The sequence below is a fragment of the Crinia signifera genome, chromosome 2 (assembly GCF_055691185.1).
Source record: "Crinia signifera chromosome 2, ASM5569118v1, whole genome shotgun sequence".
NCBI classification, from domain to species: Eukaryota; Metazoa; Chordata; class Amphibia; order Anura; family Myobatrachidae; genus Crinia; species Crinia signifera.
Window position 1 is genome coordinate 70,761,730 of NC_139218.1, and position 17,198 is coordinate 70,778,927.

Below are 17,198 nucleotides of genomic sequence, written 5' to 3' on the forward strand. Positions count from 1 at the left end.
ATAGCATGTCCCTTGCATGTGATGTCCTCTATTGTCAAACATGTACAGATGACAGAGGATGTTGCTGATGACGAGCAGGAGCGCACATTGCCAGTGACACAGTGGAGGTTATTCTGGTTCAGGCGGCTGGGCCGTAAGCGTACGTTCCTGGTTTTTTTTTTGATCTGCACATGCATACCTTCCGCAATGCGCAGGCGCGACGACTCCACAACGCTCACGGACGGGTCTTTCCGTGCGAAAAAAACTGTCCGCAAGAGTACGGTCACTGTGGGCGGCATAGGGGCGTGTTGAGGGGAGCGGCCAAAATAATGAGGGAAACTGGGCGTAAACATGGGCGTACACGGGGGTGTGCACAAAAAATGTACGCTGCTACTACCGCTCGATCGGAGAAAGCACCGTTCATTTCGGACACAAAACAGGCGGACGCCAACCGCCACCTCAGACCACCCCTACAGATACCGCATGAGAGCGGACGCCTGTGTCTGCTAATTAACGCTGATTACTACTCAAACACATACACCTGAATGTAATAAGCAATGCTGCAGTCTATTAAGTCCAAACCATTATTTCACTACCTGCAAGCCACACACAGCCCTCAAACACATTGGAAGCATATCTTTATACACTTCTCTACATGTAAAGGTTGGTTTCATTTTAGTTAAGATTCTTTTTAAGACCTGCTTATATATGCCAAGGTAGTTATTTGGAAACCATTTACACACATTCAGAAAGTGTTTTCATATACTTTAAACAGCAGTTTAAAATTCAGAATTCGGAAAACACTAATTTTGAACATAATTTAGTACATACACACAAACACTACCATAACTTTATTTAAAAGAAAATTGCAATGTGGGGACACATAGATAGTGATTAAAATGCAACCTTAGAACATAAAATATATACATGTAAGAAGGGTTAAAATGTATTATTTTTAGGCTGTTCATGAAGGTAGACAATTGAGGTAATAGAAAACAATAATTGATTAACAAATAGAATAATTCTTTTAATTGTCTTAATCATAGTTGAAAGGCTAGATTATGAGGGCCATATATGTGAAGGGTATGCCAGCGTGCACGGACATACGCTCACTCTCACGAGCGGTGACATACGCTGAGTTTTCCATTGAAAACAATAGAGACCCGTCCGTGCACAGTGGCGTACGCTCAGATAGCCGCAAGAAGTCGGTGGGAAGACGGACGAGAGATGTCCGTAAACGGTGGCGTACGCTCTGTTGTACGCCAGTTGTCGGAGTCTAAGGGGTGATCCGTCCGTGTACGTTGGCGTACACTCAATTGTATGCCACTCCCCTTTGTCGGTGTTTGTGCCCGTACGTATGCGGCTGTTTTGTGGGTGGACTTTCACTCAACGGCCGCGTACGGCAAACGTACGCTGATACGGAACGTACGTACGCGCGGCCGCCGTAACCAGAATAGGGTCCAGTATGAGGACATGAAGATTTTGTCATTCCAACCCATCCAGAATCTGCAAAATCTTTCATATCATCATCTAGTGTAGCCAGCTTAACTGTTTTGTAGTTTTCTTTCAAGAGTTAATATAATAGCAGCGATGGTGCTATCCAAGGAAGGCTGAATGTTCATTGATCTGTCTCACAACATAGGAATAGAACGAAAATAATTTTCTGGTTTTCTTACGTTTTTCGTTGCTTTTAACAGCTTACGCTTTTGTATCCCTGAGATTTTTAGTGAATGGTGCTCTGTCATTATTTCCCTACGTAGAAGCTGGCGAGTAGGTGCAGGAAATTATATTTTAGTGAATACCTTCACTGCAATTTCTGCATATGGCTGTATTTAAAAACGCTGCTATGGAGACCACTCATCCCTCTTAGCAGAGAGGATAGAAATTGGTAGAGACGTGAGAAGGTTATTGAAAAGCACACAGTGTTCATTTGTTTTTGTTACAGGAGCTTGAGGGGACCAAAATGTACTCTGTGAGTAAATGTTATTGTATCTCACAGAACTGTGTGCTCTAAAATCAGCTGCATATTCATCTCTAAAAAATTAAAATGACACAAGGGATTTTTAGAAATGAACATTACCTTCAATAGCATGTCTGTTGATTAATTGGTATGACATTTATACTTTGAATAAAGAGTCTTCAAAACTATTGTACAATGAATAAATGGGCAGGCATTGTATTGATGTGTGAGGCAAAAAAGGATGTAGCCTGGCTGATCCTAACTCAGGTCCCACACTTGACCTATCTGATCCTACTTCACTAAAGCATTAGGAAAAAGTCATTAACACTAGATTGGGGACCATTTTGGTCCTGGTTCAGGAGTATCTGGGGATCATGACCAGACTGCCACTTCATTTTTTTTTCATAAATCCTTAAATAAATGGGTGGATCACAAAAAGGGAGAAGGTAGCAAGAAGTAAAAAAGTCCTAGGTCAGAGGTTCCCAAATGTGGTTCTCATGGCACCCTTATTGTCCTGGTTTTAGGCATACCCTTCAACGTGACCCATTCCATTAGGTACAAAATGCTCTGTTCCAGGACTTCCCTCGTACTTATATGATTGCCTTCACCTGTGTTGACATACCTTTCTTATAAACAAACTAGTTCAACAAAGGTGACGCCAATCATAAATTAAGAGGGAAGTCCAGGAACAGAGCATTTTGTACCTAATGGAATGGGTCATGTTGGAGGGTATGGTTTTAGGTACATCCATGGTTCAGCACAGATGGCTAAATCAAATGGACTGATTTATTAATCAATGCACCTGTGGCCAAGCATAGCTGTACTTAAAACCTGTACCATTAGGGTGCCCTGGGGACCACGATTGCGAACCTCTGTACTAGGAAATTGCTCCGAAAAGAGGAGTTGTCTAAGTAGAGGTAGATCTGTGTGCTTTAGGGCTTCCTCATTACAGTGCTTGATCATTGTCATCCAGCAGTGTGTATGATTAAAGAGACTACTGTTAGAACTCCCAGTGAGAAGAACCATTTTTCCTTAAGCATCTTTGCAATCTGCCAGGGCATGCTGCAATCTCATGCTTGCTACAAAAAAAACTTTAAGCAGGAGGGAGTGTCAGCCACATGGTAGTTTTTCTGATTGGAAGCTTTCAATTATCTCATTTATATTGTTCTCAGGTCAGTAACGCAGCACATTAACTTTTATTCAGTTGCTTTATCTGAATTCTCCCTTGTTCTAAAGGGCAACCTATTATTGCTCCCTCATTGTCTATCAATACAGTCACCAACTGGGCCATCTACTTCTGCTTCCTGTGTATTAAATGTGACACGTAAATTGCAGAGAAAGTAATTAGAGGAAAGTGCAAGATTCCTCAGAAGGTGTTTTCTATTTCTTCTTATTGTAATAAATACAACATGGTTATTACATTCTTAGGTCCGTATTTAATGCCGGGGGTGAACGGTGAGAGCGAGCAGGACTGCCTGCTCGCTGTCACCACTCACCCCCACAGTATTCAACTGACCCCTCTAATTCGTCGATTCCCCCTCGCTCCAAGGCAAGTTACTGCTCCTAAATGCCAATTCATGTCTGTCAAACTGTGAGAGAATTACGCTTACAATCAAAATCTCTAATTAGCAGTCAAGTCTGAATTAGGCCCACTGACAAGCAGCAGTCTCCTCTCTCTCGCTCTGCCAGACATACTGCTGTAGCGGTCATGGGCAGAGAAGTGTTACTCTTCCTATCCTGTTTCTCCTAGGGAGTTGTAAGTGCCGGATGAGGGCCAGACTTGAGCACTGAAACTTTCTTAATATGTGAAGCGCAAAATCAACACAATAACCACATAAGTATCATAGTACTTACTTAAGGGTTTAGTTACTAAGATGGGAGTTCTATTGAAGATGGGATGATATCTATTATTGTCTAGAACAGTGGTTCCCAACCCTGATCCTCAACAGAACATGTGCTGTTTTTTTGCACTTTAATTTTATTAAGGTTTTTATGTTAAAGTAAGTTATCAATTAAATCAATACCATCATTACTGTTATTCTATAACTTACACAGTTGAGTTATTTTGCACAACTTCATCATTATTGATTGTGCACCAGCTACACGCTATATGTAGTACAGCGGTACCCTAAAGAAATGCCTCCTCTTCTCCCAATGGTAGATTTACATAAAAAGTCATTGATTTTCATCAATTACACAAAACTGAAATTGTTTGTTTTGAGTGAGTTCACTCCGTGTTAATTTTAAACAGCATATTCCCATTGCACTAAAGTAATTATTAAAAACAAGAACAGTAATATTCTTTGTAGCTTCTGTTACACATTGATGACTAAAGAACTGTTAACAGGAAACACAAGCTGAAAATAAAGCTGGCCACTTTCAGGATACTGCTAAGAAGAAAAAATCAGGAGTTCTGGAGAAAAGGAGATAGGAACAAGCAATCAATACTCTGCTCGAGCTTCGAACATTCTCCTGACTTCTTGCGATGAGGTGGGAAAGGAAGATGATTTTACAGCAGTCTATGATCTAAATTATTTTCACACGTTTTTGTGTGATAGGCATGCGAAATGCACAGCGCTGTCTGTTCTATATGCTATTAATACATAGTAGAAAAATAATTTCCATTTAAAGCCAGCATGATGGGTTTGTGTCTGTGATAATGAAGTGTATACATATTGGCTTGTGTATTATGGGTGTAAAAATAACATCATTTCCCAGCCTAGAAGATATCAAAATATGTATTTTGTATTGTATATTGGTTAACATACAATATTATATAGCTAAGATATAATTAACACAGTCCACTGGACACTCCGGACAATAATAGTATCCACCTGGTTGCCTTCCCAACAATAATGTATAACAGGGTTGCCGACTTTGAGATTCTCCTCTCCAGGAGAAGCCCGGAGAGGAGAGATTCAGCAGACACTCAGGGGGCGGGGCTTGCGAGTGACATCACTAAGCCCCACCCCCATGCTGGTAAAGCAGCTAATTCACGGATCTCCGTGGAGGGGGCGGGGCTAAATGACACGATTTTGCCGTTTTAGCTCCGCCCCCTCCTCTGAGACCATTTTAATGCCGCGATCCGAGGGTCAGCGGGGGTCCCCCCTAAATCATGGAGGGTTGCCCACCCTTCCGGGGGGCCGGGAGGGGGACCCGATTTTCGGGAGACTCCCGGAAATTCCGGGAGGGTCGGCAACCCTGATGTATAATTACCACAGTCCACTAGACGCAAAGGCTGAACTCCATATATCTGTTGTAATTATACATTAAGTTTGGATAAGATTTACATACAAATGTAGCCATGCTCATTAATCATGCACTTACTATTCGCGGACAACACAACTGTGAGTCGGCAAGTACATGTGTATGCACATGTCCACCCTTAAGCAGCCCATACACGCTGCTATGAGGGCGTGCTTTCCGTGCTGTATTAGCACGGATCAAATTGCATTGCATTGCATGTGCATCCGTTGTGCATGCAATGCGATGCAATGTGATGAAACCTAAGTACAAAAAGTATGTGCAAGCACATACTTTTTGTACTTAGGTTTCATCACATTGCATCGCATTGCATGCACAACGGATGCACATGCAATGCAATGCAATGTGATCCGTGCTCGTACAGCACGCCCTCATAGCAGCGTGTATGGGCTCTATTAGACTTACATTGAGCAATCACCGAGTGCGACTGTTAGCATATAACGTTTTAAAAATAGCGGGTCCCGCTTCTCCTGCATAACGAAGAGAAGTGAGCACCCGTAGCAACCTGATATATTATTCCCCCCTTGGCGATAAGGAGAGCTGTTATGTCCTACATCCACGGCTCTCCTTATCGGAGCCCCCGCAGTCCTACACATGCACATTAAGAATATAACCCTCTATCCCCTGGCCGGCTCTTTGGGCATGCGCGAGATCTCACTATTATTGCGAGATCTCGAGCGCAGCTCGGAGTCAGCAGCAGGGCTAGCCTTGTCCCTGCAGTGGGTATAGGACAATGCTTGCCTGGGCTTGCAAAGCGGTCAGGGCAGTTTAACGACTAGGTGACTGTTGATACATCACTAATTGCTGGGGGGATTGAAAGGGACAGCCGCTGTCCCTAGCGCACGTTAGGTGTGTTGATCATACATTAAAAAAACTTTATCCCCCCCAGTTAACCAGTGTTAAGTGCAGCAGCATATGCACTTAACATTGGTTACTACATCTGCTCCATTATGCATAATATAGCACAAGTAATAAACTCAGGCAGAGGCGTAGAGTAATATGCTGCCGGGCATCTGCTCCCAAGGGGCACCTCTCCTGCCCTGTGAGTTTGATTCAGTTAATTGAAAGCTGTCGATATCGCTTCTGTGGCTGATTCCCCCTCCTTGCAGGACAATAGATGTCATACTCTGTATTAGAACCAGTGGCAGAACTCTGCAATGGAGTCATCTGTTGCCAGGCTCCTGCTCCCAAGTGGGCACCTCTCCTTCCCTGCTAAATCAGTTAATTGAAAACCGTCAAATTGCTTTTGTGGATGAGTTCTGAAATATACTGTATGTGCTCTCTCTCTCTATCTAAATATATATATATATATATATATATATATATATATATATATATATATAGATAGAGAGAGAGAGAGAGAACACATAAATGTCATATATAATTTAAGGTTGTTTTCGTGTGTGGGGGGCACGAATATACATCTTGCCTCCGGGCAACTGCGACAAACTTACGCCACTAATTAGAACCCCTGACCTATTCCACAAGAGGCAAATACCTTACTTATTGAGAGTGTTAGCAGGTATCCTGGGACTGACCTGAATAATGCTGCATCAGCAAAGCTTCCTCGGAAGAGCAGCGCTAGCTTCACAGAAACCACCATATAATGCACAGAGCATCATCAGTGCCACCACATTATACAGAGAAAAGTTGTGATTGTTAAACAATACTAAAAGATTTACGATTTTTCAAAACGTACAGTACAAATCCGAGATTGGTAGGCTGGCTGAATTACTCTCCGTGTGAAATCGCTATACCTTTCAAACCACTTTTTATGTTTAATCAAGAATATATTGTTTCTCAGGAAATATATAGTGTAGGGCCTCATGGATTACATTTTCCTTTACATTAACCAGGTAATTTAAGATGGCAATCAAAAAACAAAAACTTACTTTAATGTAACAGGTTATAAGGCTGCTGCTGTGCAAAGGTTCTTTTATGTCACTCATCCTCCATTGCTGTTTAGTGAGAGAGGCAATGGAGGTTTGGCTGCAATAAGGCTCCTTATCCAGATATTGGGTGAACTATTGTCGTCTTTTTTCCTGTGCATCACTGATTGTTAAGCAGAAGGAATATAGCAAAGGGAGACTTGCAGAAATTGCCATATTTTTTTACTTGGTCTGACCTAATACACCAACTGCCTTTATGCCATGTGGCACAAGATGCCCGGTGTGACTGAAATGCTCTGAGATCAGTAGTGTACCATTATCTTTAAATTTTGAGTCTAAAAAAATCACATTACAGAAGCAGTATATTGCCTGTATATTGCCAACTGTTGGGGAACTAAAATACCAGTGTGTTTCAGTCCAGAATGAGGTATTGCAATGCTAAAATACATTCCGATAGTATGACATGATGCCACTAATTTTGCGCATTTGTAGCATAGATGCCTACCCTCCTGCATCCCTGAAATAACAGCAATCTCCCTCTCTCCCTCATTAGTCTAGCAATCTCCCTCATGTCACCTAGCCCACATTACACTGTTACATTTTTCGGGAAAAAAGGAATGAGAGATAGATACATTTGCATTGAATCATTAGCACCATTCCTAGCAATTTACCAAGTACTGTATAGTAGCTCTTACTAACTGCTTTGTGGATCATCTACATTTGGATAGAAGTCATTTTTAAATATTTCTCTTACATGTAGCGGTACACACCCACTCTTCTAGGTGCCACGTTCACAATCTCTTTTCACACTCTCTCCATATATGGAACTAGACACGCCCTTAGGGTGGAGCATGATACGCCCCCAAAATGGAGCGCTGTGCAAAATTCTATTACCAACCATAATCTCCCTGAAATTAGTTTTTAAAAGTAGGCAAGTATGATGTGTAGCTCTCTGGACAGAGCAAAGTGCAGATTAAATGATGTATATTGTGAGGTGAGCCGATATGATGGTCTGACAATGGGGAAGATTGGAGAAGATTACCATATCTGGGCATTTCATTGGGGATGGCGGATATCTTCAATAATGCATCTGATTATGGAACTACAACTGGTATGTAGAACAGGGTCATACAATAAACACAGGCAGAAGTTTAATGGTGCACATAATAACATCTAAGCTTTATTTGTTCATTTAAAATGTGTCTTGATATGTTTATTTAAAATGTGTCCTAGGACAAACTTTAAATGAGAAAATGATGATTAGATTGTATTTTGTGCATCATTACTGACCCGGGTCTGAGGTAGCAGCAGTGTTCCCTCTAAGCTGTGCGCGTGTGCGCGCGCGCACACAACTCGCCGAGCATGCGCACAGACATTACAACAGAGCGCACAAAGCAGAAGTGGTCAACTTTTTGCTGTTGCGGACTAAATTAATGTGTGTTTCACCCATTAACTACATTGTGTGCTGTGTTTTGAATGTTTAAATGTTTTGAATGTTTAATATCATTTTGAAGTAAAGTTAACACAAATGCTGAACGCCATTTTCCAGTTATATATAAGTTATGCACAAAAATAAAAATTTCCTTCAAAAGTTGCACAGCCAAAATCTTTTGCCGCACACAGCCTTCGTAAAATTAGAGGGAACATTGGGTAGCAGTGGCCCCCTGATCAGTAATAATGCAATATTGTTATTCTATAATAGGGGAAGTCCTCATACTGTGTTTTCTGTATCAATTCCCATTGCAAAAGTTACCACTTCTGTTTCTCTAACTATTATTATTATAATAATAATAATAATAATAATAATAATAATAATAATAATAATAACCATCAAGGGTAATGATTGCTTTATTACTAGAGAGCTTTTTCAGGAACATAGGATGAGCTCCAGTGGCGTAACTAGAAATTTTGCTCCCCCCTGCCAAAAAAATTCTGGCGCCCCCCCTCCTTCCTTCCATTTTTTGGTAAAAGAAACGGGACAGTTTCTCAGCAATTCGGCTCTCAATAAACCCCCCCCCCCCCCCAAATTAAAGAGAAACACAAAGAATTTATGAAGAACCTATAGTGTGCCCATTCCAAAAAGGTGTGTGGCAATGCTTATTAGACAATATGCAAAACACTGTAATGTCTATTACATATTATACCACACACCATAATGACCCTTAAGGCGATTGCGACCAATCGGCCCAAGTCGTCCCTCCCTGACATGCCGTCGGGTCCGATGCGCGCTCCCATGCGCAACTGACCCAACCAGGTGGTCGGACCGGTAGGCCGTCCGACCACCCGTTTCTCCTGGTGGTGAGGCGGGTGGGAAACAGGGACGCATGCAATCCATCACAACGAATCGCATGCGTCTCTGCCGCCGGGAAGGTCCTCGCAGGCTATCGGGTGTCCGTACACTGCTGCGAGACATTGCAGACAGTGTATGGACACCTTAACACATCGCTATCCATACACACTGAGCAAAAATGCCCAGTGTGTATGGACCTTTAGGGTGAGTGCCAATCCACAAATAAGATACCCCCTTCAGAGCTGACAGGGGGGCCTTGAGGTATATGTGTGTGTGTGTGTGTGTATACACATATTTTATTGTCGAGAGATCCTGCTTTACCCAGAAATGTTTCTAATACATACAGGATATACACGCACACATACCATACAGACACACAGGACTTACATGCACATATACCATACAGACATGCATCACATACACGCACATACATATATACATACAGGATATACACGCACACATACCATACAGACACACAGGACTTACATGCACACATACCATACAGACACACAGGACTTACATGCACATATACCATACAGACATGCATCACATACACGCACATACATATATACATACACACAGGACATGCATGCACACATACAGTAATCGCACACATACCGTACAGACACACAGGACATACACGCACACATACCATAGACACACACAGGACATTCAAGCACACATACCATAGACACACACAGGACATTCAAGCACACATACCATACAGACACACAGGACATACACGCACACATACCATACAGACACACAGGATATACACGCACACATACCATATACACACACACAGGACATACAAGCACACATACCATACAGACACACAGGACATACACGCACACATACCATGCAGACACACAGGATATACACGCACACATACCATATACACACACAAGACATACAAGCACACATACCATACAGACACACAAGACATACACGCGCACATACCATACACATAAACACACACACACAGGACATACACGCACACATACCATAGACACAAAGGACATACACACACATGGCATACAGGCACAGATACCATACATACACACACACAAAGCATATTTATAAATATACACAAGCTATAGACACACATAGTATACACAAAGGACAAAAACACACACACACTCACACATAGCATTTAAACAAAGTATACATACATTATACATACAAACAGCATACTTACAAACACCAATACTAAAACAAATAACCCCCACAAGCAATGGAGGGCACCCAGTTTCCACATACCCAGCCCTCCCCCTTCCCACTGCAGCTACCAGTACAACATAGTGCTCACTGGGCCACCAGCATACATTAATGGTGCCCACATTCTTCACCCCCTGCCCATGCCCCTCCAGCTGGCACCCACAACAAGGGACACAGACCTGTCAGTTGTCCATTCCAGGCAGGTTAATCTTCGTGTCTCAGGCAGCCCCATGCGTTGTAGACACATAGAGAAGAGCTTCCTGAGTGCCGAGGATCTCTGCGCTGCAGCGCCACCTACAGGCAGCTCAGCAGTACATCCTTAGCTTTCTCCCAGCAGCTTGCACAGGACAGCCTTCGGCTACGAGAGAGCCGTGACCCTCCTGCGCCCCAGTGGCGCCGGCTCCCCCCCGCGACCGCTGGGGCTGCCTATGCCTAGTTACGCCACTGATGAGCTCATGCTAAATATGATGAATCATTTCCCCAATTAAAGCCAATGCAGATATATAGGTGTCAGTGGCAGTATTAGAACTACAGTCAGAGAACACACCATGCAACTGCTGTGAGTCCCAGCTAGAGATGGGTCTTTCGTGAGTGAACCGGTTCTTTTGAACAGTTCTTTTAAAAGAGCGATGGATCTGTTGCTCACTAAAATGGTCATTCTTCAGTTTTTCTTGGAGGCCTATTGTTAATATGTTCAGTTTTGTTTTCATACAATGCATTTGCCTGAGCACAGCAGTGCCACACATGGTAGCTTAGAGGAACTGTACTGACTGACTCTTTAGGGCTCTATGAGTCAGTGATCTGTATGAATCAGTGAACTGCTGAACACACTGAACTGAACTACTTGCAAGGACTCATGAGTCATCAGGGAAATGTAGTTCATTCAGCTCCGCAGAGTCCACTCCACACTTAGGGGCAGATGTATTAAGCCTTAACAAGAGATAAATACAAGGATGATAAAGAGAGACAAACATCCAGCCAATCAGCTCCTTACTGACTTTTTTCACACACAGCCTGTAACATGGCAGTTAGCAGGTGATTGGCTGGACATTTATCTCTCTTTATCACCCTTGCATTTATCTCTTGTTAAGGCTTAATACATCTGCCCCAATGTCTGAGCTCAGCACTGCCATCTGTGGCAGCTGAGATGTACTACCTCCGGAGAGTATTGCATTGCTTTAAAAAAAAGTGTCAGGATAAATAAAAAAAATAAGTCAAAATAACCACCTGTGAGATTAATGTATGAAATTCACTTTACATTACTAGAATCAGTTGAAATGTAAATAAAACTACACTTAGTACACTCAAACCGTAAATACCCATTCTTTTTATTCAAAGTGAGTTAGTGAGCCGTTGAAAAAACTAACTCTTTTTTCACTGAGCGATTGACCACTGCTCTCTTTAGTGAGTCACTTTGCCCATCTCTATGCATCAGCAATGGAAGCCTCATTCAGCCCATCAGAGCATGTGGGGCATTTGCAATAAATGCCTGCATAGATGTTTAGAACGTAGCAGAGGAAGTTTTTAAATTCTTAATAGGCATCTGCATTATTGAACACTGTAAATAACACTCATAGCTTGCCAGCATTTGTTTGTCAATCCAGTTTTATTTCCAATCTCTCCATAAACTGAAGTCCTCTAATATTGTCGTCTTAGATTCTTAAGAAGATGGCTTCCGCACTCACATCACATTTTTATATATTGTGTCCATCTGGAGCTGATCCCTACAGGCTCTGAACACATTACCATTAAATGCTATTGTTATTGCAACCAACTGATATAGGTCAACCGTGTTTCTAGTTTAGATACTTTCTATGTAAAGACTAGGGAACAATAAATGATATATACCAGATGTTTCTTATGCAGCAAGATCTCAGGAGCACAGTGAGAATAAGTGACTTGCCCCTGAGCCATCCAATCAGTGACAGAATATTTGACCCAAACGGCATTAGTATCTGAGCCTTGTATATTTAAGACCGGGGTGATGTTTTATCCTGTGTGGAAGAATGTGAGGCAAACCTTGCCTGTTAACTTGCAGCCTTTCGTCGAATGAAGAATCCAGTGTTTATGGCCTTATATGATCTTACAAGAGGCTAATAATTGGTGACAATATTGACGCGAGAGCTTTGTATCCAGTTCTACAGTTGGCAGCCCGAGAACTTGTTTGATGTATAATGAGAGACAGTCAGGCATGCGGCAGGATCTGGGTGAGCTGTCGTGTGTTGTTCTAATCAACAAAGCACCTTACTCTCAAATCCTTTTCCATATGAATCTTGACAGCATATCTTGTAAGAAACAGAACAATGGCGACAGGCCTGGAAGCCGACACTCCAAATCATTAGCACAGCAAAAAAAAAGGGCAACCACTTTCTTTGATAATATTTTAAAGGTTTAATTGAGAGTATGTTTACAGTAAATTAAAAGTATCTACTGTACAGAGGAATGTTATTTTTTCACCACGCACTCCTCACACAAAACATAAAAGAGCAGTGGAGATGTAGACCTCCTAATGATTAATATCAGCTTCCTATAGGCTATGTTTGTATATACAACCTACAGAATTCAAAACATGTTTAGGAAATCTATGTCGCTCCAGATTCTTGCGTGTTAGAAGTTGAGTGAGCTACTGTGCAATCTCCAAAATAGCTAATCAAATGATGCCTCATTCCTTTCCCAAGATGGCCACCGATAGAGTATCTGCTATGCACAGCACCATATTGCCACTGTGTATAATCAACATAGTGGAGGATGGACATCATTGTCTTAGTTCTTGAGATCTTTAAAATTATTCCATTTCATCAGCTGTTCCAGAGCACTGCACCACTACCCTGGTAAGGCCAGTCACCAGCTGGTGAGCTGTCTGCACCCTGCCCTGCTATGGGCTCCACTCCATTGCTGAACCAATATTGGTAACAGTGAGTACAGCTGTGCAATAACTTACACAAGTAAACCACCTGATTGGTCATGGTCTGCATAATTTAGCCATTGGTTTATACAGTACACTGGTCACTCTCAAGACTGTACACACATTCACACCAGGTTATGGGCCATGCACAATAGATCCCCAGCACAGAAATACCATGGCACTACAAGTCCTAGGCATTGTTTAAAAGCTCCAAGAGCACACAGCTCTGAGACTTCACTACAGAAATTATACCTCAAAATAGAAGTGGGAAAAGAGTGATCAGAGACTTGAGAGTGTATCCAGAAGTGTCTTAGGCACAGTGGAATGTTTGTTACACATGCCAGTGTACCCAGTGGAACTAATGCTGAGATAACTGCATTTCAACAAAAAGTGAGAAATTCAGAAAGTATAAATTTAAGTGTTATCTTTGCCATAACATAGGCTACAAAGCAATCAATTGGAAACAGAAAAAGTGGATCCAGTGCAGAGCCATAAATATGATGACAAAAATCAGTCAGCCCTTAATGTAACAGATAACCACAGAAGAGAGTCTTGGTATATCGATTCAGGTGCAACAAAACATTTCATCTGCAATGTGGAGTGGTTGGCCAAGATAAGTGAGTGTGACCCATCACAATCAAGGGAAGAGGCAATCAGACATGGACTGCTATAAAAAGTTGAGACAATTACAGCTTGATCAAGTATTGGATAAGAATCAAAGTCACAGAAATACGAAATATATTCTATGCACCAGAAATGGGAACAAATCTTACCCTGAGAGAGGACAGCTGGTTGCTGCTGCACTATGGGCTCCACTCCATTGCTGAACCAATATTTGTAACAGTGAGTACAGTTGATTATTCACTCTAAAAAATAAACCACAGAGCCTGGTTTAGCTACCTGAATGGACATTGCCTACACAATTTATCCACTGGTTTGTACATTTCTCTGCTCACAATCAAGACTACACACACATTCCAACACATAGACGCTGAGACGTCAATGTTGGCACTCAGCACTTTGTGAATCATGTACAGAGGCCATGGAATTAACAAAAAGTTTTACTCCACATATCCTTGTGGAGTTTACTTTGTGACAAATCTCTAATTGGTTAGGATTGAATCAGTGGTCAAAGTGAACATTTTGAAGTGGAGGTATGAGAATAAGAGGGTGGCTTTACTTAAGCAGACACAAAGCCTGAGCCCTCCTTCCTGATATTTCCAGACTTCAAGATAATGACACAGTAACTTGGGTCTAATGCCTAGTGCCTGACACAACCCTGGTGGTTTAGGACGGATTAAATAAGTTAGGTTAGGATGTCCTTGCTCTCAGCAGCCCCTCAGCGGCATTTTGAATTTTAGGCCTGCTGGAAGCCATTTATGGCTCATGGACCGTAATCCAAACACAAAATTCTGACACTTAGTGGCTGCCATTCCATGAGCTGTGTCTATACTGCAACAGGTACACAGGCCAACACTTTAAAAGAAATAAAGAGGGGTGGGGCTCCCAGTGGAGGGTTATATAAAGACAGGGTTACAGTATCATTACTTAGTTACCTACAAAACAATGAAGGGATACAATGTGAGACCAACCAGGGAGTTCAGATTTTATCAAATGATTTGCAAATATTGAATTATACTGTTCATATACAGCATCTAATAGGTATATCAAACCTTGGATATAAATGCTGGCATAGTAGACCGTTTCCAGTCAGATGCAATATGGCAAGTTGTTGCTAAGACAATATGGTGCATTAGTTTGTTTTGGTGTCTAGATAACATTGGGAGCCCCAGGGGTAGGAGGAAGTACTTTGGGTCAGAAGACACAAAGTCGTTCACACTAGTGTGTGCATGGACTAAAGAGCTGATTTATTGTCCTTTCTGAGACCGTTGAAGATCTCTATGTTACTGAGACAACTCTGCATACATATTGTTTATATGTGCAGACCTATGTAACTGCATTTGAACTCATTAACAATCGGACATAAGCAGGGCCGGCTCTACCATTAGGCAGCTTTAGGCAGCTGCCTAGGGCGCCGGGATCTAGGGGGCGCCACCATGTATGTCTATCAAAAAATCAAGACTGTCTATGAGGATTCTTGTTGTACTTAATGCAGGTGGCAGCTGTGGAACTTCTAAGACCTCACCTCCATATTTTTACTCTGTTGCTGGTGGCAAATGGGAGGTTGCGGTGGGCCTCCAGGTAAGCAAGGGACTTGCCCACCTCCCCAGGGGGCTGGGTAGACCACCTGATTTTTGAGCCTCTCTGCTATTCTGGCAAGTATGTTAGGCAAGTATGCCTTAATGGGTTTGAAAGTGGTTATTTGTGGCAGTACGGGGGGGGGGGGGGGGAGTAGGTTGAAGTTATGCCTAGGGTGCTGAAAATCCTTACACCAGCCCTGAACATTAGTCAATATTATGATCAGAGTTTAATGTAGACATAACATGTTTTCCACAAGGCAACCTAGGCGCCTGCTTAGGGCTCAGCAGGTCCCAAGGGACCCCATCAATATATCTATGGCCATCGTAAGTGTTCTCAGAGGAGCATTGCACAACTACTACATGATGTCATGACATCAATTAGACCTGACCACACAAGTCCTTTTGATGTTCTTTGGTAGGATAAAAAAAGTTTGGACACACAAAATGGTTTAATCCATTGTATGTGGGCAACAAATGTGACATGGGTATTAAGCCTACTTCTAAGGACCTAGAAGTGATTTAGACTTCTATGCAGTATCGATGGTCACGCAGCTGAGCATTTATCGTGATGGTGCCTTGGTACTCTATCAATGCCGACTGCAAACAGTATCAAAAATATAGTGCTATGTATTGTTTGAGGAGGGTTCCAAACTAGTATCTTGCCTGGGGCCCCATAAGGTCTAAATCTGCCTCTGTGTATAGGTTGTTGCTTTCACAATGCTTTTTCAAAAGTACGCAATAATGGCTGTAAACCAGGGTGAAAGACCAAAAGGCCAACAGTGTTGATACCTTGAATGAGACCCTGCAGTCTGGACTTAGCTTTGTGGTCTTGTCCCTCTCTTTTGTGATGTCATGTCCTCATATGTGAGGAGGTGGCAGCGGGGCTCCTGGTGAATTAGTGCCCTTCTACGGTACTGGGAGCTGTTTGTTGACCTAATATACAATAGGAAACATTGAATTTGAAGTTTGCAATATTTTAGAACAAGGTAAATAATTGAGGTTCTCTCATCACTGTGCTCTCAGGTCCCACTAGACCTTTTCCTTCCACCACAAATTGTCATCAGATATGCTGCTTTATCTGTGCAGAATTTTTCATTAAAAGCTTTAGCTGTCTTAACAGCTGTTACACAAGGCTGAAAAGGAGTTTTAGAAAATATGTTTAAGTCGATTTATGTAGTGATTTGAGAGAATAAAGAGATTGTACCTTTTTCAGAAATACTTTCGTCAGATCTCTACATTTCTAAAACTGAATAAATAACAGAAATACAGTGGGTAAGTAATCTATCAGTCATCTGAAAAAACAGGATTTGAAACATTACTGCAGAGTGCAAACAAATATTAATCTTTAATAGCTGTTAAGCTGTCACTGCTGTGCATGTAGTTTACCACAGGAGTAAGTTGCTGCCTGAGCGTCACAGCCTCGAGATTTATTTTTATTTTTAACAATGGTTTGAGGGCTGTGTATTGTATTGTCTAAGCAACAGTAGCTTAT

At 42.0% G+C, this 17,198-nt stretch overlaps 1 protein-coding gene across 1 annotated transcript in view; it reads left to right on the forward strand.

Moving 5' to 3' along the window:
* Positions 1 to 17,198, forward strand: part of SEZ6 (seizure related 6 homolog) — a 519,872-nt gene that overhangs the window by 250,715 nt on the left and 251,959 nt on the right. The gene's annotated exons all lie outside the window — the stretch shown is intronic.